Here is a 25652-nt window from a genome sequence, read left to right on the forward strand (position 1 = left end):
AATAATTCTAGTTTTCTTCGTTTCTACTACAATTTCGTGTTCTATTGATTAATGGAAGGCTAAGTCTCCAGCGTTGTTTTCTCTTGAGGATCAAGCACAACTCTCTTTGAGGTTTTATTATTACTATTAAATTCTGATCAATTTTTCCTCTTCACCAATTACTTTGTATTTGTTGCTATTAATTCATGCATGCTTAGTGCTTGATTAATTGTCTCTGCGCTTAATTTACGTTCATGCTTAATGATCATTCATGATTAATTGGTGTATGTGTTGCTTAATCACATAATGAATGCCTTATGTTAAATTTCGCTTAGTAATTTAATTTAGGGTTGGATTAAGTGGTTGAACTGATAAAGGATAAACTCTCGTAACCTAGGATAAGAGACTTGCTTATGAATCAAGGGGAAGCAACGTGTTTTAATTCTGATATTTTCTAATTCACATCTATTCGTTGTTTAATTTACAAAAGCAAACAACCCCCCCCCCCCAATTCGTTACTATTTTTCTACTATCTGTTACGAACGTTTGGTTGACCATTGCTCGTTGGGAGACGACCTAGGATCACTTCCTAGATACTGCATTTTTAATGTTTATTTGATTCGGGTACGGCCTCGATCACTTTGCTTCCTCATTCTTTTATAGGCCTTAGTTAGCTTAATTTTATGCAACCCGCGCTAAGCATGACTGTCGCGTTGAGCGAGTGAGGCGGTGGTCACGTGCTTAGCGCGTGAGTTGCGCTAAGCATGCCTTCACATGGTCTTTGACTTCTGCATGTGACTTCTGTGCGCTGAGTGAGTGCTGCACACTAAGAGAGAGCCTTCAGATCTTCAACTTCTCTTCCAAGCTTTCTTCTGTTTTTTTGCAACAAATACAGCATCAAAATATTATAAATTCACCAGTTTAGACACCTACTAGACAAAAAATTAGATGATGCTAAAATTCTAATTATTTACGCCGAAAGGAGAAATAAGAGAGGGGAAATCTAACAATTTTTTTATGATTTAATCATAGAATATACCTATATAAAGCAGTTATCATGTGCAATGTTTTGTGTTAGCTCACAGGGACTCAGACCCGAGAATCCATGTGACTAGGATGTTTTCTCCGAGAGAGTAATGTGCTTGAGAGACGTGAAAGTGAATGTAGACTCGTGATGGAATATGGAGATGGTTTTTTCAAGAGAGTCACGTGGGGGGAAATATGTTGGAAGTTGTGAGTTTGCTAGGTGGTGATCGATTGGTGGTGTCCACCATAAGGTGTGGATGGGATCCCATTTTGGTTAAGTTTGGATGACTCTCAAACCTGGTTCACCTTTTGACGACGTTTTGTACCATTACAGTCAGGCCCGACGATGACGATAAAATAAATCCTCTGGGAGAAAGGAGTTGATGCGCCAATCCTTAGAGTTTGGGATGGCCTTATGGAGTGGTATCTGGGGTATGTTCGTTGACTTGTTGTTTCTTGGGGATATGGCACTGAGTTTGTGGTCATGTTTTCCACTAAGGTGACTTGAAAATCCCGACAAATACGAGGCATAGCCGACGAGTGAGAGCCTACCATTATTTCCTGGTGAAGGTGAACTCCTGGCAGCCATCTGAACTAAAATGTTATAAGACCATTGAGTTTTGGAAGTTCCAGTGACAGTTGGTTAGTGTAATGTATATGTTGAGTTAGTGAAAAAGTGACGCCTTAAGATGCTTGTGAGATCTAGTAGATAACCACATCGCAATTGTTGCTAGTCTTGTGTATTTTGACTTGTGTTTAGATCTTTCTATGTTTTGGCTGACAAACTAGAAAGACTCACCCTTACATTTTTATTGTTAGGGTCAAATGCAACAGGAGTTTCTTCTTGAGCTTGACTGTAGAGGATGATGCAGTAGCGACAAAGGAAATTGGTGGGGAGCTTCCCTAGGGAGGAGTCAGGTGGCTCATTAAGGAAAATAGTAAGGAGGATTTTGAGGAAGATTCCGATGAGGATATGTGGGATGTTTCCTCCTGGGAGTCTCACTGTTAGGGATCTTCTAAACTACTTACCTTTTGCTTCACCCTTCTTGCATACATTTTTTTACTAGGTTTGGGTTAGTGATGATTGCTCTAAGACTGGATATTTCCTTTTCTTTTGCATATGTATGGGTGGACCTAGGTTCTACATATTTTGTGAGTACTTGCAGTCATCATCTTTTTATTATGTGTAATTTGAGGCATATCCACACTCCAATGTATCTTCTTGCATATATATATATATATATATATATATATATATCAACAATTTAAGTTTATAGTACTTCTCTTTCTCTTCATTCAAAAAGCATATGGTTTATAATTGGAACACATCTATTTTTACAAAAGGATTTATATTTCTGTCACGACTTGTATGTATAAAGGAATAAAAAAAAAAGAAGTTTACTCACGTTTCCTTAAAGTAAAATGTTTCCACAATTGGATTGATGAACATGTTTACAAAAAAATCAGTTTACAAAAAGGAAAAGTGCATGTCTATTCATAACAGATTTTAGGGTGTCACAAAGAAAAATAGAAAACGAAAGGATAAGAAATGGGAAATGACGCCACAATCAAAGCTTGATTGATAAGTCAAGGAGGATTAGCCACAAAGAAAGGTTTCTTTGATAAGAATCAAAAGGTTCTAATCCAAGAACCAAGAGAGTCAGTCCTCTCCAATTGTAATAATTTCAAATTTCAATATCTAGGTTCTTATTTCATTCATAAAAATGTGAGATATATATAGAAGATGTTGTTGTCCTAAGGCATACAAAAAATGCTAACCATAAGAACTCTTAATGAAAATAATTATTTCAAGTTAATGACTTATTAATTATCCTGCAATCCACTCAAGAGACACACAAAAACACACTAACAGTCACTCCTAGGTAGGACTTATTTAAGTATTATTCTCATGCAGTCCACACAATATAAAACAAAGAAAATTACCAAATGTTTTGGACTTATGTGCTAAAACAAACTAGTGTGACCCAAACATTTTATTACAACTTTATTTAATAAAAATTAGACTTCTCCAATGCCCTTGTTCCTTGAAGTGCCTTCTAGTGTTAAAACTCTTTTGCAGGATTTTCAAGACATGTTTCCATCAAATGTGCCAAGTGGACTACCACCTTTGAGGGGAATTGAGCATCAAATTGATCTCATTCTGGGAGCTTCTTTGCCCAATAGGCCAGCCTATAGAAGTAATCCACAAGAAACCAAAGAGATTCAAAGACAAGTGGATGAACTCATTAGCAAAGGTTGGGTAAGAGATAGTATGAGTACTTGTGCTGTCCCGGTGATTTTGGTCCCTAAAAAAGATGGGACATGGCGCATGTGTTCCGATTGTAGAGCCCTTAATAACATCACCATTAAATATAGGCATCCTATACCTAGGCTTGATGATTTGCTTGATGAATTGCATGGTGCATGTTACTTCTCTAAAATCGATTTAAAAAGTGGATACAATCAAATTATGATTAGAGAAGGGGATGAATGGAAAACTACTTTTAAAACATAATATGGTTTGTATGAATGGTTGGTTATGCCTTTTGGCCTAACTAACGCTCCTAGCACTCTCATGAGATTAATGAACCATATCTTGAGAGAGTTCATAGGAAGGTTCGTTGTGGTGTACTTTGATGATATTCTTATCTATAGCACATCACTTGATTTGCATATTGATCATTTAAAATCTGTCTTGTGTGTGCTTAAAGAAGAACAATTGTATGCCAATCTTGAAAAATGAATCTTTTGTACTAACCATGTTGTGTTTCTTAGATTTGTTGTAAGTTCAAAAGGATTGCAAGTTGATGAGGAGAAGGTTAGGGCTATTCAAGAATGGCCTACACCTAAGTCCGTGACCGAGGTGAGGAGTTTTCATGGCTTAGCAAGTTTTTATAGACGATTTATGAAGGATTTTAGCACATTGGCAGCACCTCTCAATGAAGTGCTCAAGAAAAATGTTGGTTTCAAATGGGGAGAGAAACAAGAAGAAGCTTTCAATGTTCTTAAGCAAAAGCTAACTAATGCCCCCATACTTGCGTTGCCAAACTTTCAAAAATCTTGTGAAATTGAGTGTGATGCTTCAAATGTTGGGATTGGGGCTGTGTTGATGCAAGAAGGTCATCCAATTGCTTATTTTAGTGAAAATTTAAGTGGTCCTACCCTTAACTATTCAACTTATGATAAGGAGTTGTATGCCTTAGTATGGGCTTTGAAAATATGGCAACACTACCTTTATCCCAAGGAATTTGTCATTCATAGTGACCATGAGTCCCTCAAATATATCAAGGGGCATGACAAGCTTAACAAAAGGCATGCGAAGTGGGTGGAATTCCTAGAGCAATTCCCTTATGTTATCAAACATAAAAAGGGAAAAGGTAATATTGTAGCCGATGCTCTTTCTTGGTGTCATGGATTACTTTCTATGCTTGAAACAAAATTGATTGGTCTTCAATGTTTGAAAAACATGTATGAAAATGATGAAACTTTTGGAGAAATTTTTAAAAATTGTGAAAATTTTTCAGAAAATGGTTTCTTTAGACATGAAGGCTTTCTTTTCAAAGAAAACAAATTGTGTGTGCCTAAATGTTCTACAAGAAACTTGCTTGTTTGTGAAGCACATGAAGGAGGTTTAATGGGGCATTTTGGGGTCCAAAAGACTCTAGAAACATTGCAAGAACATTTTTATTATCCTCATATGAAAAAGGATGTGCAGAAATTTTGTGAACATTGCATTGTATGTAAAAAGGCAAAGTCAAAGGTAAAGCCTCATGGATTGTATACTCCATTGCCAATTCTGGAGTATCCTTGGATTGATTTATCCATGGATTTTGTTTTGGGGCTGCCAAAAACAAGCAGTGGTAGAGATTCCATTTTTGTGGTCGTTGATAGGTTTTCTAAAATGGTTCATTTTATTCCATGTAAAAAAGTTGATGATGCTTCCCATGTGGCTGATTTGTTTTTCAAGGAGATTGTGAGACTCCATGGTTTGCCAAGGAGCATTGTTAATGATAGGGACTCTAAGTTCCTAAGCCATTTTTGGAGGACTTTGTGGGGCAAGTTGGGCACTAAATTGTTATTTTCAACCACTTGTCACCCACAAACCGATGGGCAAACAGAAGTTGTTAATAGGACATTAGGAACTTTGCTTAGGACAGTTTTGAGGAAGAACTTAAAAACTTAGGAAGCTTGTTTACCCCATGTTGAGTTTGCTTACAATAGAGCTGTTCATAGCACTACTAATTGTTCTCCTTTTGAAGTTGTTTATGGTTTTAACCCACTAACTCCTCTTGATCTTTTGCCTATGCATAATGTTTCTATTTTTAAGTATAAAGAAGGTCAAGCAAAAGCGGACTATGTGAAGAAACTTCATGAGAGAGTCAAAAATCAAATTGAGAGGAGAAATAAAAGCTATGCTAAACAAGCCAACAAAGGGAGAAAGAAGGTTGTCTTCGAACCCGGAGATTGGGTTTGGGTGCACATGAGAAAAGAAAGGTTTCCGGAACAAAGGAAATCAAAGCTTCAACCAAGGGGAGATGGACCATTTCAAGTGCTTGAAAGAATCAATGACAATGCTTACAAAGTTGAGCTGCCCGGTGAGTATAATGTTAAGTCCACCTTCAATGTCTCTGACTTATCTCTTTTTGATTGATGTGCCATCATTTTCTTCTATTTTCTAAACCCTTTTTGCACCATTTTAATTATTGATTGGTCTTAGTTGTCAATTAATTAGGCAGTTTTATTATTTGGGCCCATTCAGCCAATTTGATGTTTTTAATCTAATTTCAGGAATTAATGAAGCATTGGGCTTGAATCTAGCATTGGGCTTGAATCTAGAATTGGGCTTGGACTTGAAGAGGGCAGACTAATTTATTCTATAAAATTAGATCTTATCTTATCTAGATATTATTTAGATTTGATCTCATCTAGATATTATTTCATCTAGATCTTATCTTATCTTATCTTATCTAGATTTGATTTGATTTTACTTATGGGCTTGGATTTAAAACATATTTGTAAGCTTTGGGGCTGAAAAAAAACTATATAACAGCACCAAGGTTCTAGTTTAGGGAGCCCCCTCTCTCCCTCGTGGGAGACTCTCTCTCTCTCTCCTCTCTCTCTTCTATTTTTCGTTTTTAGTTTTAGTCTCTCTTCTCTTTCTCTTTTATTTTCGTTTTTTTTCAATTCCAGTTCAGACTTTTAGTTTTATCAATAAAATTTCATTCTCTATTTGATTAATGGAAGGCTAAGTCCGCAGCGTTGTTTTCCCTTGAGGATCAAGCACAGTTCTCTTTGAGGTTTTATTATTACTGTTAAATTCTGTTTAGTTTTTCCTCTTCACTAATTACTTTGAATTTGTTGCTTTTAATTCATGCATGCTTAGTGCTTGATTAATTGTCTCTGCGCTTAATTTACGTTCATGCTTAATGATCGTTTATGAGTAATTGGTGTATGTGATGCTTAATCACATAATGAATGCCTTATGTTGAATTTCGCTTAGTAATTTAATTTAGGGTTGGATTAAGTGGTTAAACTGATAAAGGATAAACTCTCGTAACCTAGGATAAGAGACTTGCTTGTGAATCAAGGGGAAGCAACGTGTTTTAATTCTGATATTTTCTAATTCACATATATTCGCTGTTTAATTTACAAAAGCAAACAACCCCCCCCCCCCCCCCATCGTTACTGTTACTGTTACTGCAAGTATATTATGAACATTTGGCTTGTCACTGCTCGTTGGGAAATGACCTAGGATCACTTCCTAGTTACTGCATTTTCATGTTTATTTGATTCGGGTACGGCCTCGATCAAATTTGGCGCCGTTGCCGGGGAGCAGTGTCCAAAGGTTCATAATAGCTAGCTATTGTTGTGTGCTTAATCCTTTCGTGTTTTATGTTTAATTGTTAGTATTGTGTTAGTATGTGTGTTAGTGTTGAGTAGTTCACTGGTATTGATAACAGACAAATCCAGAATCCATATATCTAGGCTAATTAGACTTATCAGGTTTTAGCGATTTTAATATATAGATTTTAGTCCTTATTTTCATTGTCGGTCTTCCTTAGAAGTAGTATTCCTCATTTTTTTTACTGTTGGGTTTTAGGAGTAAGTATTTAGATTTAGTAGATTTAGATCTTATTTATTTGAATTTCTTAGAAGTAGTTATCTTTATCGCAATTTAAATATTTTATCATATCTTATCTTTAAATTTTTTATCTTATCTTATCTATTATCTTTATCTTTTATCTTCGAATTTTATCTTTAAATATCTTATCTTTTCTTTTATCTTCTAATTTTATCTTTAAATATCTTATCTTTTCTTTACCTTATCTTCTATCTTCTATTTTAAATTCTTATCTCTTGCTTTTAAATTGGGTTTGCATTAATCTAAATCCGCCTAGACGCCTACGAGAATGCCAAGTTCTACAAAGAAAAGACCAAGAAGTTCCATGATAGCATGATAGTTAAAAAAGACTTTGTGGTTGGGCAAAAAGTGTTATTGTATAATTCTAGGCTTGGACTCATGAGTGGTAAGTTGAGGTCTAAGTGGATTGGTCCTTTTGTTGTTACTAATGTTTTTCCTTATGGTACAGTTGAGATCAAAAGCGACTCCACAAACAAGAGCTTTAAGGTCAACGGACATCGACTTAAGCCATTCCTCACGAACCCTTCTTTAGTGGACGTAGTGGTGGAAGAGACTTCCTTACTCCACCCTACTCTTCCTCCACCATGACTTAGGGAGTTTTTCTTTTCCTATCTCCTTCTTTGCTTTTATTACACTTGTCCGATTCTCTTTGATGATTTAATTGTTTTTAATCTTTTAATTGTGCTACATTGAGGACAATGTGTTGTTTAAGTATGGGGGGGGGGGGGGGAGTGTTCTTTGGTTTTGCTAGTTTTGTTGGTTTTGTTAATTTGTTAGTTGTGTTAATTTGTTAATGTTGTTAGTTTCGTCGGATTTTCAGTTTAATATTTTGGGTCAATTTTGTGTGCACGTACGACTTTGCATGTTTTTCTTTGAATTATAGGATATGTTCAAGAAATGGGTAATTGTTTTGAAAATAAAAGTTCTTGACATTTTGTGACTTGAAATCCTTGATTCTTCTCTACATGTCATGATAGTTTTGAAAGCTCAATTTGAAAGTGATGATTTTACCTTTGTGAGAATTTGAGCCATCCATCATTATAATCATTTGGTGTGTTTTGCCCCATTGATTGCTTGCACAATAGCCTTGGCTTGATTCTTGTTGATGCGTCCTAATTCACATGCATATTTGGAAATGATTAAGGCAATTTTGTTCTTATAAGCTTCTAGCCAAATGGACTTACCTTGAATTAATTCCTTTGATAGCCCTTTTGAGCCTTGTTTCCCTTTCCTTGTTTTGAAGCTCACTACAAGCCTTAAGTGAAAAACCATGATATTACCATATCCTTAAGGAATTTTGGAGCTTTGGAATTGTTTTGGGAATAAGTGTGGGGGGTTTTTTGTTTCATTGGACAACTTGTTTTGTTGACTATGCTTCATGATGTATTTTGGGCCATACTTGATGTACATTGTATATTGGTTAAATGTTGGACATGCTGAATGAAATGTTGTTTCTCAAAGGCAAAAAAAAAAAAAATCGAAAAAAAAAAAAGAAGAAGAAAAAACAAAAAAAAAAGCAATAAAGTTGAGTGAATAAGATCTTAAATGGCACAAGAATGATGAAACTCTTGGTTCTACTCTTCATGTTTAATTTTTATCTTTACTTCTTTTTATTTTCTTATTTTTTTCTTAATATGCACTTATTCCCCTTTGCTCCTCTATTCCTTTGGGATTTAGCCACTTATTCCATATTTCTCCATACCTTGTCCTTGGCCCCATTACAACCTTAAAAGACCTTTTGATCCTCATGTGCTTGTGTTTATGGGTTGATTGTCAATTTTAGATTCTTGCCAAGTTTATGTGGTGTTTGCTTTCATGGGTGCTTTGAGGGTAAATAGTAGCCTAGACACTTGAGAGATAGAGTGTATATCTTGTGAGGCTTTATCACTTTTCATTCTTGAGCTGATTAACTATTTTGCGATGATTGGGTTGCTTGGATGATTTTCATGAATGTCTTGACTTTTTGGATCTCCTTATGTTAGATGTTACCCATTCCTTTTATTCCTTGATGTTCATTGAGAAATATGTGAATGTTTTTGTTTGTCTCCCTCTGATATCCTTGGATTTTGTTCTTGTTCTTTGTTTCATTTTGCCCAGGAGTGCAAAAGACTAAGTATGGGGGGTTTTGATGTGCCATCATTTTCTTCTATTTTCTAAACCCTTTTTGCACCATTTTAATTATTGATTGGTCTTAATTGTCAATTAATTAGGCAGTTTTATTATTTGGGCCCATTCAGCCAATTTGATGTTTTTAATCTAATTTCAGGAATTAATGAAGCATTGGGCTTGAATCTAGCATTGGGCTTGAATCTAGAATTGGGCTTGGACTTGAAGAGGGCAGACTAATTTATTCTATAAAATTAGATCTTATCTTATCTAGATATTATTTAGATTTGATCTCATCTAGATATTATTTCATCTAGATCTTATCTTATCTTATCTTATCTAGATTTGATTTGATTTTACTTATGGGCTTGGATTTAAAACATATTTGTAAGCTTTGGGGCTGAGAAAAAACTATATAACAGCACCAAGGTTCTAGTTTAGGGAGCCCCCTCTCTCCCTCGCGGGAGACTCTCTCTCTCTCTCCTCTCTCTCTTCTATTTTTCGTTTTTAGTTTTAGTCTCTCTTCTCTTTCTCTTTTATTTTCGTTTTTTTTCAATTCCAGTTCAGACTTTTAGTTTTATCAATAAAATTTCATTCTCTATTTGATTAATGGAAGGCTAAGTCCGCAGCGTTGTTTTCCCTTGAGGATCAAGCACAGTTCTCTTTGAGGTTCTATTATTACTGTTAAATTCTGTTTAGTTTTTCCTCTTCACTAATTACTTTGAATTTGTTGCTTTTAATTCATGCATGCTTAGTGCTTGATTAATTGTCTCTGCGCTTAATTTACGTTCATGCTTAATGATCGTTTATGAGTAATTGGTGTATGTGATGCTTAATCACATAATGAATGCCTTATGTTGAATTTCGCTTAGTAATTTAATTTAGGGTTGGATTAAGTGGTTAAACTGATAAAGGATAAACTCTCGTAACCTAGGATAAGAGACTTGCTTGTGAATCAAGGGGAAGCAACGTGTTTTAATTCTGATATTTTCTAATTCACATATATTCGCTGTTTAATTTACAAAAGCAAACAACCCCCCCCCCCATCGTTACTGTTACTGTTACTGCAAGTATATTATGAACATTTGGCTTGTCACTGCTCGTTGGGAAACGACCTAGGATCACTTCCTAGTTACTGCATTTTCATGTTTATTTGATTCGGGTACGGCCTCGATCATTGATGAAGATGGAGAATCCGATTTGAGGACAAATCCTTCTCAAGAGGGAGAGAATGATGAGGACATGACCAAGAGCAAGGGCAAGGATCCACTTGAAGGACATGGAGGACCTATGACAAGGGTTAGAACAAGGAAAGCCAAGGAAGCTCTTCAACAAGTGTTGTCCATACTATTTGAATACAAGCCCAAGTTTCAAGGAGAAAAGTCCAAGGTTGTGAGTTGTATCATGGCCCAAATGGAGGAGGACTAAATGGCACCACTTTGTCTCAACTTTAGAGTGTTTAGTTTGTCTAAATAATGGCCCAATCCTTGTAAAGTTGGCTGACCAAAAATATGTTTTCGGTTTATCAACTAAAAGGGCTTTAGTTAGGTTTAGTTCAAGTTGTAATAAGGGCCCAATTGGCAACCTAGGCATCAGCCTTTTGGGAGACCAAATGGTGGCTGACTTGTTGGCAGTTGGGGGTGACTTTTGGTTGCCATAATTTCAGTTACACTCAGCCATTAAGTTCTTTTAATTCCCTAGGTTAATGGAATTAAGTTCTTTTAATTCTAGGTTAGTGGATCATTACTAAAATCTGATGTAAAGCTTCTATATAAGTTGATCCATTTTATCAATAAACACAAGTTGAGTTTTATTGAGAAAATTAGAGTTTATCTCTTTTATCTTAGTGAGAGTGATTCTCCTAAGTTCTTGAGTGATTCAAGAACACCCTGGCTATATCAAAGGTCTTTCACATCCTTTGTGTGTTGCGCTCGCTGGAAACAGTGATTCTTTCCTTCCACCATTTCATCTTCAACCTTGTTCCTTCAAACCACAATTTCCAGAAAATCCAATTCTGCCCAGAATTATCTCGTGATCATAACTCTCATTTTACTCGTTCAAATTAAGTGATTCTTGAGCCTAAATTGAAATTCAAAATGAGACCTTTCACCTCGTTTTGGAATCACCTCATTTGGAGCGCTGTAGTTTGAGTTATAACCATTTCTATAATTGTATTCAACCACCACTTAACCTACGTTTTTACCATCCCATTCATCCATTTTATGCCAAGATCCACCTTATTAAGACCCAGGAAATTAGCCACTGCCCAACCCTTGAATCTTTCCAATTTCCCATCCTTTTTCTTAATCAATTTCCAAATATTTCCATCAAGGTTTAATCCTAGACGATCCTAAGTCAGCCCTTGTGTTATGAAGGTTCATATCAATATCTCAGGCGGTTAGTCCTTTGAAATCTTTTGTTTAAGGGAAAGGGAAGAATCTAAAGAATTCTCAGGCGGTTAGTCCTTTGAATTCTCTTGGAAAGGGAGAAGAGAGACACAAAAGAATTCAGGCGGTTAGTCCCTCTATTCTTTTGGAAAAGGGAGAAGAGGGACACAAAAAGAATTCAGACGATTAGTCCTTGTTGAATTCTTTTTGGCAAAGGGAGAAGAGAATGAAAAGATATAGCACACTTTTGTTTTCTGCAGAATTTTCACTTGCAGAAGAACAAGATTTGGAAAAAAAAAACTTAGAAAGCTTTTTGGCAAAGGAAGAAGAAGAAAGATGAGTAGGAAAGAATTCTTAAAGAGTTGTAAAGGTTTAAAGGTTTCTCAAAAGTTATTCAAGAAGTTGTTGTGAATGCAAGTCAAGGTCTTGCTTTTATAGACTCTTCATGCCTGGTCAAGAAAACCATTGGAACAGTTATAACCTTGAGAAAATCATGTCAAGAGTTACATCTCTTGTCCTTTTATTCAAAACTTGTCACTGGTAATCGATTACCATAATCATGTAATTGATTACACAATGCATTTTATGAAAAGATGTGACTCTTCACAATTGAATTTGAATTTCAACGTTCAGATACACTGGTAATTGATTACCAATATATTGTAATCGATTACACCATTTAAAAATCATTTGGAACGTTGCAAATTTAGTTAAAAACTTTTTGAAATCAAATTTTATCACTAGCAATCGATTACAGGAAACTGGTAATCGATTACCAGAGAGTAAATACTCTGGTAACTTAGAAAAATTTGATAAAACTCTTTTGTAAAACAAAACTGTGCTATGTTTGGTTTTTGAAAAATCCTTTTCAATACTTCCCTTGTGAAGTCTTGACTTGTTGCTTCTAGATTTCTTCTCTTGAATCTTGAATTCATCTTCTCTTGAATCTTGATTCTTCTTGATGTCTTTTCTTGAATCTTGAAATCAACTTCTCTTGAATCTTGAATCTTCTTGATTTCTTCTAATGAATCTTGAAATTAATCTTGATCTTGAACTTGTTGACTCAATCTTGAAATCATTCTTTTGGGCTTTTTGTCATCACCAAAATTACTTGATTCATCATCATGAAGCTTGCTTCTACAAATTGTAAAAATCAAAGAATCTAGCTATGGTGAAGTAGCAAAAAAGTCAAACACTCATGAGCAAGTTAATTTGATATGCTATAGAAGGTATGTAGGGTTTGTAACCGGTTGAAAGTATAATTAAAAATTAGACAAAATTACTAAAAAAATTCAGGATCATTCTCTCTCTCCTCTCTAAGCCTTCAACCATTGCATTCCTTTAACCAGGTTTCAGATCCAACCATTCCTCTTCTTCCTTTCTACCAATGAGTTTACATCAATATACACTTCATGATGTTATCACCATCCAGTGTGAAAATTTGACTATGTCGTCATGTGGCAACTTTAACAGTCATAACAATTGCCATTTTTTAATAATTTTATCTAAACATTAATTATTTTTTCAATTGGTTACAAACATTCTATTACCAGTCATTTTTTATAGTCTCGGTTGTTTACTAGTTCACAGTAGTCAGTGCCAAAAGCAAAATTGCATGACATTTTGATTCCACTGCATCAGCAACACACAACAAAATTTTCTATGACAAATAGGTCCAATGATGTCAAGTAGGCACTTCCGTTTGGATTAATGGAGAAAATTGATGATGAAATGGTTTTGTCATATTTTTTGAAAATTCAAGGACAAAAATTTATTTATCCATCTTCTAGGAATCCAAGTATCGGTGTCCTACAAATTCAAGGACAAAAGTGAGTATTTTCCCTGACATTTACTTTTGTCAATAAATTATTAATGTTATTCCATTTAAATTTTTTGACCCAAATAATACAAATAAAATAAAAATTTACCCAAATGATACAAGGCAACAATTATTTACATACATGACACAATTTACTGTTCATAAGTGAGAAATCGGTTCCCCCCAAACCGATTTCTCACCTCTATTTTTTTTTTCATTTCGATTCCTAAGGAATCGATTTCTTAACGTGCTATATCTTTTTTTCAAAACCAGCTTACTAAATCGGTTCCTGGGGAGCCAATGTCATAAGACCATTTTGTTTTTTTTTTTTTTACAAAAATACAATTGAGAATGTGTTTTTTTTTTCATCTTCATTTGAATTTATTTATTTAAATTTTTTGTTTTTTGTTTTTTGAAATTGTTTTTCACTTTGCTTTTTTTAATTAAAAAATGAACTTTTTTATTTATTTATTTGGATTTTTTTAAATATTTTGTTTGGTTTTTAATTTAAAAATGAACTGTCTTTTTTTGTTTTTTTAATTTATTTAGTTGAGTTTTTTTGTTTTTGTTTAGTTAAAATTTCTTTTTATTTTGCTTGGTTTTTTATTTAAAAATGAACTATTTGTTTTTAGTTTTATTTGTTTTGATTTTTTTAGTTCACTAATTGATATATATATATATATATATATATACACATACATATTTAATTATTAAAAATAGAATTTGTGTAGAATAGAATTTAAGAAAAATCCATATATTTAAATACTTTCTATAAATATAATTTAGTTAAATATTTATGAAAAATGTGTGTATATTTAAGTAATCTGATTATTTTACCAAAACAAATTAAATAAATAAAACATATTCAATTTAGATAGTTTGCATTGGTGTAAAACTATGAGTACTTTAATATGAATTAATCTACAATAGTGTATTAAAAATATTTAATCCTTAAATGAAACCAAACAATTTTATTGATGTGTCATCCCTTTCAATATTTATTTTCCCAAATCCTTAGTACATAAATGATAATCCCTAAAATGGAACAACATTACACCTACCAAATAAAACAACAATAAACATAAAAAGAAACATAAATGGTAAGCCATTGATGAAATCCACTTGATGACATGTTGTACGCACGAAAGACAAACTACTTAACAAGAGGTTAATTCTCCTTCGGAAATACCTGCATCAAATATGAACAACATATGCGTATACAGTGTAAATTTGTGAATACCAAAATTATTGGTAACCTAAAATGCAAAAACATTACCTTTATAATATTGTGCAGTGTAATATTCAAATAACATTTGGACTAAGGAGGAAAGGGACAAAACACTACCGCCTATAGAGTATATCATTTAGTTCAATAAAAAATAAACTCTATACGACAAAGAAAATAAGAAATTAACAATAGTAACAAACTTATGTCTTGTAGAACTAAGACAAAACCAATGTGAATGTCCATCATATATGGGCTACAATCTTGACCTTCTATGATTGTATGTTTCATGGTGGCATCAATAATCCCTATAGGATCCTAAGATTAAAACTCTCATGAATGAATATTCAAAAAATAACAATGTAATCCTTAGAAAGCTAATTAAAGTCAACTACCTTATGCGTAACTCTCATGTCACCAAAATTGTTTGGGGTCTAACTTTTGACAATGACAACCATTAAAGGGACACGATCAAAAGTATAATCAATGGACCCTAATAGTGTCTTATGAGGTGTGTCATCAAGATTTACCAATCCTACAATTATACAAATTTAATAATCAATTGAATGTTTAGGTGTATCAAATACAATAAATGTTTTATGGTAGTTGACCTTGTGATCAAATGAAATCTAAAGCATATAACCATAGATTTCTGTTAAATTCACATTGTGTTACTTGGTGGGCACACATTATGAATTCTTGAGTTGGGAATGGCTCCCTATTGTCGATTCATCATGGCCGCTTGTATGGCCCCAGCCGGAGTAGGAATTAGTCCTGTTGGACTGGAGGATGAGTAATTAGTTAGGCGAACAAAGGATGGGAGGTCTGAGTCATCAATGTTAAGAAGCTTCCATGGATTGTTGTCCATTATGAATTATACTTTGTGAGAAAAATAAATGCTTTGAGGATGATGAGATAGGGTGAGTAGCAAACAAAGGTGTTGAGTTGTAGCTATCCCTCCTACTCTATTTATAATAGGTGATGTATTGTTTTCACGTGATTGATACCAACGGCTAAGATCGCACCGATAATATAAACAGTTTAGATTAAGTCTTAATTAATTACATTTGTTTTGTGCTATTCAAAAAAATTAGTATTTAGTCTAATCGTCTTGTAGAAAGCATTGTTTAGTTACATCGTCTCAAAACAAGCAATGTGAGATAAAAATCGTAAGGGGAAAAGCAACGTGTGGTCAGATCGTTTTTCTGGCACAAAGCTATGCAGGATTCATGACAAGTAAACAGTAACCTCATTTACGTGAATGCGTTATGGGTCATTGATTGTCGTTTGTGCAATCTCTACCACTTCTTTTCTGGCACAAAGGACAAAGCTCTGTAAGATTCCTAACTCGTGAATAATAACCTCGTTTGTGTGAATGTGTTATGGGTCGTTGATCGTTGTTGGTGCTATCTCGGCCACTTCTTTTCTGTCCCAGAAGACAAAGCTCTATAGGATTCCTAATTGGTGAACAATAATCTCATTTACGTGAATGCATTATAGGTCGTTGATTATCGTCGGTGCAATCTCGGTCACTCATTTTGTGGCACAGTGGACAAAGCTCTGTAGGATTCTTGACAAGTAAAATCTTCAAGTGTTACTAATTTTGTCTTGTTTTTGGACACTTTGTTTTAAATTATTTACTTTTTGGTTGATATATATTTATTTATAGCAAGGTATAATTTATGCCGAATTTTTTTATAGAAAAATGCATATATTTGAATACTTAATATAAATATAATTTAGTTAAATATTTTTCAAAAATACATATATTTAAGTGATCTAATTATTTTACCGAAACAAATTAAATAAATAGAATAAGTTCAATTTTGATAGTATGCATTAATTCATGTAAAACTATTATTACTTAAATAGTATTTTTTTTTAAAAAAAATAAATAATCATTAAATGAAACCAAATTTATCTAGTTTGAAGAATACAAATAAAAAAAAAAGTTATATAAATGGTGTAGATTAAATCTTAATTTATTACATTTGATTTATGCTATTCAAAAAATCAGTGTGTAGTGAAATCGTTGTTTGGAAAGCATTATGCAATCACATCATTTCAATACAAGCAACGTGGGGTCAAATTGTCTCAAAGAAATAAATTTGGAGGCAATTCATATGAAAAAAATTTAGTGCTTAGTCAATTAATTCTTGTTTATTGTTCATTCAATCAATAAGGGCAAACTGACAACAAACATATTAGGACATAATTAACCAGGGCAAGCAATTAATTTCGTCTATGTCCACCAATTCCATATATGGGTGGTTGTCTATTTCTTTTCAGTTGTCAACGTACTCAACCATGTTATTGTGGTTCAACTTGTTCATCGGCTACAACAGTTGGTTCTTCCTGCACGAAGTCATTAGCATAATAACTCTCGACAATACTTTGGTGAAAGGATGCAAATGAAGGTATGGGCATAACTCTATGTTTTGAGGTCAAAACTCATTTTTGAGGTCAAAACATTAATAAAAATAGTCCGTACTTCTATAACTTTCATTCCAAATTCGTGATAGATTTTTCATTTTACTAAAGGTTCTTAAACTTGTTTTATTTGTAACTTTTGCTAGGAAACTCCGGTTTAAGTGAAATTTAAGGCTAACTTTATGTTTTAACATGCAAATAAATCATTTTTGCATCAAAAACTCAAGGAAAACAACTTAGCACACAGATTCAGGACATGACAACAAGCTCAAAAATTTCAAAGCAACAACATGTTCAAGGAAGTTCAACAACAAGCATATGGTTCAAGAGTTGGAGAGATCCCCTTACCTCTTGTAGGCTGCACAAAATTTAGAAGGAAAAATGAGGGAGTTTAGATTCAAGTTTCCAACCTTCAATAATGAAAATAAGGTTTTGAAACTACAAGTGAAAATAGGGGAAGAAAATGAAGTGAAAATCAAGCTTATAGTTGAAAATGAAGGTCACTTACCTAAGCTTGATGGAAGAAGGGCTCAAGAACACTGATAAAACTTGGAAGAAAAAGATGGTCTTCTTTTTCTCCAAAAGCTTTAACAAAATGTGAGAACTAGCCTAGGCTTTGGCTTTTAAAAGACAACACTTATTGTAGGTGAAATGCTTGGACCAATGGAATTGCAAGGCCTAATCTTGATCTTCTTAATCTAAGCACTTTGAATGACCATTAATATGACTAATTGGAAACTTGGACAGCCCTTGATGTGCTCTCCATGAGCTCAAGCATGCCTTATATGGCTTCTTGCACTTTTCCAAAACTAACTATAAAAGGATAAAGTAGAGTTTTGCCAAAAATGGTCAAAATTGCTTTTGCTAAAACGGGTAAATTTTATCTTAATCTTCTAGATTAGTGTGATAACCTCCATTGGGATATGTGTACTTAGAGTGAACCTTGCACAGAGTCCACTCACACAGAGACAAATTACACTGCGACTCAATGCACAATGCAATCCTTGCACAGATGCAAATCTAGCTTAGACAATTTATATTTTTTTATCAAGCTTTACTAAATCAATCACACAAGCGCGCGCACACACACACACATACATAGCAAAAAATTCTATGATTAAAAACATATAACTATTGAAATTAAATTCATACATGCACAAATGACAAAACACAAAGTTTCTTCTGTCAATCGGAGTTGTAATTTTTCAGGGTGTTACAGCTCTAACTTATTTTAATTATTCTACATCATATAATTATACACTTTAATTAGTCACCAATTAATAAAACTAAAATTCTATTTTTAAACTAGTTATATAGTCATTTATGAAAATGCCCTCCACTTTAAACTCTTATGGCTTAATTATCCCTTTCTAATTCTATGGAATCTAGATCACCATTAATCAACCTTAATTATCCCCACTTAATTTCTAACTTTACTTACAGTAATTACTAATTTTCTTTCAAGCTTCTAATTCCTATTTCTAGACCAAAATCCAATTATTAACATCTAGGTCATTAATAAGTTGACCATTATTTGACTAGAGAATTTTCTTTGAATTATTCTTATTCTTTTTAGACTTTAGCTTAAAATCTTAAGAGTTTAACCATGCCTCGGTATCCTATGGTGACATCTCATTTTTTTTTTACCATTTCAATAGTCTAAAAATACTACTCAATCGCATAACAAAGCATTAACATAGTCTACCACACGCACACATGGAAAATTGGGATGTTATATTCAATTTTTCCCAGAACTAGCGAGTCGCCCGTGCCGATGCACGGGCTCATACTAATATTTGAGATTTCATAAATATAAATTATTACTACATGTACACACTTATATAATTTTGTTTATTTGGATAATAATAATGTTTAAGTATTGATAGAAAAAAAATACATTAAATAAAATATAAATTTGAAACTAATATTGAGTTACATGTAGGTAATAAAACATAATTTTAAGGTAATGTGTAAATATTATATATTGTTTGATATTGTTTGGAATAAAAGAAAAGATGTATAGTAAAAATATGTGAATCAAACGATTACATGATTGAATAATATGTACCTCATTAAGTTATGAAACATCAACAACACTAAGTCATGAAACATCAAGGAGCAGGAAAAAGAAATGATAAAAATATAAGCCAACGAAATAAATTCAGAATGAATTAAAGCAAACCATAAATTGTTCAGTTAAAATTAAAATGGAATTGAAAAATTGTTCGATACCCAAAGGTATTGAACTTACAACATTAATAAAAGTATGAGAAAAAGGCACATGAAAGAACCTTTGGAATGCACATAACTAAAATCAGACATTAGTAGTGTTAGCCCGTACCTTCAAATTGTTGGATGTATTTCTTTTTTTTTTTTTATTGAAGAACGTTTGGAATGCACATAATTAAAATAAGATATTAGTAGTGTTAGCTCATGCCTTAAAATTGTTGACTGTATTTTTTTGTCTTTTTTTATTGAAGAATATTTGGGATAGACATGACTAAAAATAGATATTAGTAGTGTTAGCCCGTGCCTTGAAATTGTTGGCTGTATTTTTTCCCTCTTTTTGATTAGAGGACCTTTGAGATGCACATAACTAAAATCAGGTATTAGTAGTGTTAGCCTGTGCCTTTAAATTGTTGACTGCATTTTTTTTTCTTCTTTTTAATTGAATCTCCTCTACCATAAATTAAAGAAAGTAATACACACACAAAAATTACAGAGCATAAATCTTTCGTCCACGTTTAATCTACAATTAAAATTCATAGAACATAACAGATGGTAACTGAAATAAGACCACACAAAGAAAAGAATGGAGATCTCATCTGGAAATACGTTTGGTTGAATAGTATGGGTTATTATAAGTCATCTTATATTGTTTTTAATTACTAAAGATAAAACAAAATAAAAAAGCAATAAGTCAACATTAAAATTGATAGTGTAATATTTAAAATTGATTGTTTAGTTCAAACTAATTAGGAATAAGTCAATGTCTAAATTATCATTATTTTGATATCCTAACAGAACATGCTTATTAAAATTGATCAAACTTTTATAAAGTTCTGGTTTTAATAATTGGTTAAAATTGATATGGTAATATTTAAAATTTATTGTTAAGAACCTACTAATTAGGAATAACTTAACTGCTAAATTATTATGTTTATTAATTAGAAAATCATGAATATTTTAATATACTAACTGAATATTTAAAACTGATTGTTAAGGACCCATTAATGGAAATGTTTAAATTGTGATTATTTACATATCTAAACAGAATATGTTTAGTAATTTGAAAATCATGATTATTTTCATATACTAACAGGAGATTTAAAATTGATTGTTAAGTACCTATTAATGGAAAGGTATTTTAGATTTTTCTAACGTTTTGTTTAATTTTTAAATTCATAAAACTAAATTTTAAATATAATTGATTGTTGAATTTGATTTATTTTGATGGTGATTGACATTAAATTATATTTATTAATTATTTATTGATTTTTCGTTTGAAACATTAATCTGATGTTAATATTAATCTTATTTTTTTAACTAACTGTATCACAATAATAATTTTTTTCACTTCCCGTGCTAGACTTTTATTATTTATTATGAATATAATGATAATCTTTTTCACTTCTAGTGCTAGACTTTTATTATGAAAATACTGTTATATATTTATCAATAGTGTTAAAATTCATTATGGAATGACTGAAAATTTAGTTTATAATAATGTTTAAGTATTGGCAGAAAAAATACATTAAATAAAATATGAATTTGAAACATGCGCCAAGGTGTAGACTTGTTAATAGTATTTTAAATGAAGTCGTTCCAATTAGTTTGAATGGTCATGGAGAATCAGAAGGAGACATACTCATTCTTGGCAATAAATGTTGATTGACATTGATGAATTTGATTTATTTTGATGATGATTGACATTAAATTATATTTATTAATTATTTATTGATTTTTCATTTGAAACATTACTCTGATGTTAACATTAATCTTATTTTTTTAACTAACTGTATCACAATGATAATTTTTTTCACTCCCCGTGCTAGACTTTTATTATTTATTATGAATATAATGATAATCTTTTTTACTTCCCGTGCTAGACTTTTATTATGAAAATATTGTTGTATATTTATCAATAGTGTTAAAATTCATTATGGAATGACTGAAAATTTAGTTTATTTGGATAATAATAATGTTTAAGTATTGATAGAAAAAAAATACATTAAATAAAATATGAATTTGAAACATGCACCAAGGTGTAGACTTGTTAATAGTATTTCAAATGAAGTTGTTCCAATTAGTTTGAATGGTCATGGAGAATCAGAAGGAAACATATTCTTGGCAATAAATGTTGATTGACATTGATGAATTTGATTTATTTTGATGATGATTGACATTAAATTATATTTATTAATTATTTATTGATTTTTCGTTTGAAACATTAATCTGATGTTAACATTAATCTTATTTTTTTAACTAACATAATTAAAATATCTAACTCTTCAATAAAAATTTGAAATATTTGCTCTTTGATTCAAGTATGAAACTTATTTTTGATTAAAAAAAACTAACTACACTTAAAGATTTTTTTTTAAATATAAATTATTTTACTCTATTAGTGTGAGTTATTCAACACTTAAAGATTTTTAATATTATAACTTATAAAAGAAATTACATGTAATTTTTCTATTAAATATTTTGACGATGTCATATGCTATTGAACTGTTAAAGTGATTGTGACACCATCAATTAACTTGTTACTCTTCAATTCACTTGTTACTCCATATTAAAGACTAAAGTTATTAGAAAAAGGAAAAATATAAGAACCAAAGATGCTAAAAAAATTGTTTATGATATAAAAGTGAAATTTGCAAAGCATAATTTTATAAAAAAAATTAAACGTAAACAAATAGTAAGTAAATATAAAAGCAATATACTGTCTATTAATTATACAAAAATTAAATCATATTAAAATTTTATAAACTCAAACTTATTGAAAAAATATTCAATATAATAGTTAGTAAATAAAAGTTAACACATATATTACCGGAGGTCGTGAAATTAATGTATGCACATTATCGTTTTTATCATGTTTTTCTTATGATATACTGATTTAATTTGAAATGAAAATAAACAAAAATAAGAAAAAAAATATTTTTATTAATTAAACATTAATTAATTGACAATAATTACGAAAAAAACAAATACAAAATTGAAGTTGGTTTTAACAATATGTTAAAATTGATACTGTGATATTTAAAATTGATTGTTAAGTACCTACTAATTATGAATAAATAATTATGATTATTTCCATATCCTAACAGAATATGGTTATTAATTTGAAAATTATGATTATTTCTATATCCTAACATAATATTTAAAATTGATTTTTAAGTATCTATTAATTTGAAAAGAAAAATAATAAATGTTAATTGACATTGACGAATTTGATTTATTTTGATGATGAATAAAGGAGAAAGAGAAAACAAAAATAGGTACAATGAAGGCTTATGATTAAAATGATAAGAGTGACTAACACATAATAATATAATATATTTTATAAAAATGGTGTGAGGTCTCAGTGCCTCCACTCAACAGGAATGTCTTGTCGAAATTTTTTGTCATTTTAATTATTTGTTTTATGTGAATAAATTAAATTTTAAAAGTTTAATTTTAATCTTCTATATTTTTAAATTATATTTATTAATTATTTATTCATTATTCGTTTCAAACATTAATGTTATGTTAACATTTAAATTTTAAAATCATTAATTTATTATAATAATGACTAAAAGCACCATGACAGGAAAGCGCATTGAAAAGGCAAGTCTTGGGAACATAAAAACGCATTGGAAAGACAAAGAAAAACGCATTGGAAAGCCAAGTCTTAGGAACAGAAAAATGCATTGGAAAGGCAAACGTCTTGGGAATAGAATACAAATAATTAATTGTTACATATTTACATTTACAATGGAAATAAATGAATAAACACATCCGGAGCAAAAGCAACACAAAAGACAAAAAGAATTAAATGCACAATAAAATTAAAATTAATAAAAAGTATTAATATTAATTAATTAATTAGTAAAAATAATAAATGGAGGTTGACACCGATGTTTCTGGGCGGAAATGAAGGCTCTTGACATTGCCAAACGTAAGCACGGTCCACATCAGCATTGTGAGCAAAGAAAACGAAGCTTTCTCCTGCAAAGAAAATGAAGCATGGTGAAAAATGTTCAAGAACACCAAAAAGGTCAACATGGTTCAGGAACAACAAAAAATTAAATCTTTTTCACTGCGAGAACAACAAAACAAAACAAAGGCAGAACAAAAGAAACACGAAATGCAAAGGAAGAACAATACTCAACTACAGTCAAATAAGACTGAGAAAAAAAAATCAATATTTTGTACTATCAGAACCCAAAAATCAAAGCTTTTTGGAGAAAAAAATCGTAGCTTTAGAAGAAACAATGAACATGTAGTGAAAAAACAAAAAACCGAAATAAAAAACGCATACAAATGCCAAAAGAGGTAAAAAGAAAACACAGAAGAAGACGGGGAGGGAAAACGAACTTGTAATCTATCCAACATACCATGATCTGTGGCTTTTGTCTTGCAAAGGAAGAAGAATACTCAACCACGGTCAAATAAGATTGAGGAACACAAAAAAATAATCTTTTGTACAAACAGAACCCAGAAATCAAAAGGAGAAATGAAATACATCACAAACCTGTCCTCCAAATGCCAGAGACTATTTGTTGTCTTCGTTATTGTTGTCGGTCACAAAGATACTCAATGCTACAGATCTGAACCCAAAATGCATGAAAATGAAGAGAAAGCAACGTCAAAGAAGGCTCAGGAACACAAAAATATTTAACCTTTGATAGAGAAAGCAAGAAAACGAACCTGTGTTGATAGAGTTTGGAGATAAAAATCGAAACTTTTTGAGATAAAAATGACAACTTTAGAAGAAACAATGAACATGCAATGAAAAAACAAAAAACCAAAAAAAAAAAACGCATACAAATACAAATAGAGGTAAAAAAAAGAAAACGTAGAAGAAGACGGGGAGGGAAAACGAAGCACATCAAAACCACATCAAGAGGGATAAAGGCAAAAATCGAAGTTTTTTGAGATAAAGCAAGAAAACGAACTTGTGTTCATGGAGTTTGGAGATAAAAATCGAAGCTTTGAGATAAAAATGATAGCTTTAGAAGAAACAATGAACATGCAGTGAAAAAACAAAAAATCGGAAAAAAAAACGCATACAAAATCGAAGCTTTTTGGAGAAATGAGATACATCACAAATGTTTAACCTTTGACAAAGAAAGCAAAAAAACGAACGTGTGTTCATGGAGTTTGGAGATAAAAATCGAAACTTTTTGAGATAAAAATGGCAACTTTAGAAGAAACAACGAACATGCAGTGAAAAAAATCGAAAAAAAGCACATGGAGAGGGAAACCGAAGCACATTCATGGAGTTTGGAGATAAAAATCGAAGCTTTTTGAGATAAAAATGGTAGCTTTAGAAGAAACAATGAACATGCTGTGAAAAAAAATCGAAAAAAAGCACATGGAGAGGGAAACCGAAGCACATTCATGGAGTTTGAAAATAAAAATCGAAGCTTTTTGAGATAAAAATGGTAGCTTTAGAAGAAACAATGAACATGTGAAAAAAATCGAAAAAAAGCACATGGAGAGGGAAAACGAAGCACATTCATAGAGTTTGGAGATAAAAATCGAAGCTTTTTGAGATAAAAATGATAGCTTTAAAAGAAACAATGAACATGCTGTGAAAAAAAATCGAAAAAAAGCACATAGAGAGGGAAAACGAAACATAACCTTTGAGTTTTTCGTTCGGCATCTCCGTCATTTCCGTCCTGCATTTGGAGAACAACAGCACCAAGGCATCGTCTTCGAATGGTGGTAGGAAAAAAAAAGAGAATGAAAGAGAGAATGAGAATGAGAAAGGGTGGAGAGAGTGAAGTAGAGAGAACGGTGGTAGGAAAAAAAAAGAGAGAATGAGAATGGGAAACGGTGGAGAGAGAATTGGAATTAATTACGGGTTTGACACTGTAGCATGAGGTGACATTTTTGGGCGGGAATTGAAACAACCACAGCTTGACACGTGTCCCTGACAGCCAATGTCAGGGCCTTGTTTGTATCATGATAGATGATTGGTTGGCCGATTAACACATATTTGTGTATGTCCTTTCAAATTTCAATCTGTCGTTGATGTTTCTCTGCCCAATTTGTGTCACTATGGCCTCTCATGTCAGTATAATTGACTTTGTCAAGATTATGCGATGGATCTAGTATATCTTGACAAAGTCCAAATTGGAGCATGACCTTGTCAGTTTGATATCATATTACCACTGGAAAATAGATTAAAGGTACTCAAGCATTCTATATTTTGGAATCTTTGTATGCATTTTCTGGTAGAAATGATTCAAAACTTCTGTAAGGCATCTAGTGGAATTGAAATATTAATTGGCATTAGTAATTTTAAAAACAATAAAATTGACGTTT

At 32.0% G+C, this 25652-nt stretch overlaps 1 long non-coding RNA gene across 1 annotated transcript; it reads right to left on the reverse strand.

Annotated features, from left to right (window-relative positions):
- Positions 1-23010: 23010 nt before the first annotated feature.
- Positions 23011-25164, reverse strand: LOC114381057. The gene is made up of 3 exons (XR_003659931.1): positions 24966-25164; positions 23854-23929; positions 23011-23327 (listed from the first exon to the last, which is right to left on the reverse strand). It is a non-coding gene; the product is annotated as an uncharacterized LOC114381057 (long non-coding RNA).
- Between the last annotated feature and the right edge of the window lie 488 nt (positions 25165-25652).

Source organism: Glycine soja, chromosome 13, assembly GCF_004193775.1.
Source record: "Glycine soja cultivar W05 chromosome 13, ASM419377v2, whole genome shotgun sequence".
Classification (NCBI taxonomy): Eukaryota; Viridiplantae; Streptophyta; class Magnoliopsida; order Fabales; family Fabaceae; genus Glycine; species Glycine soja.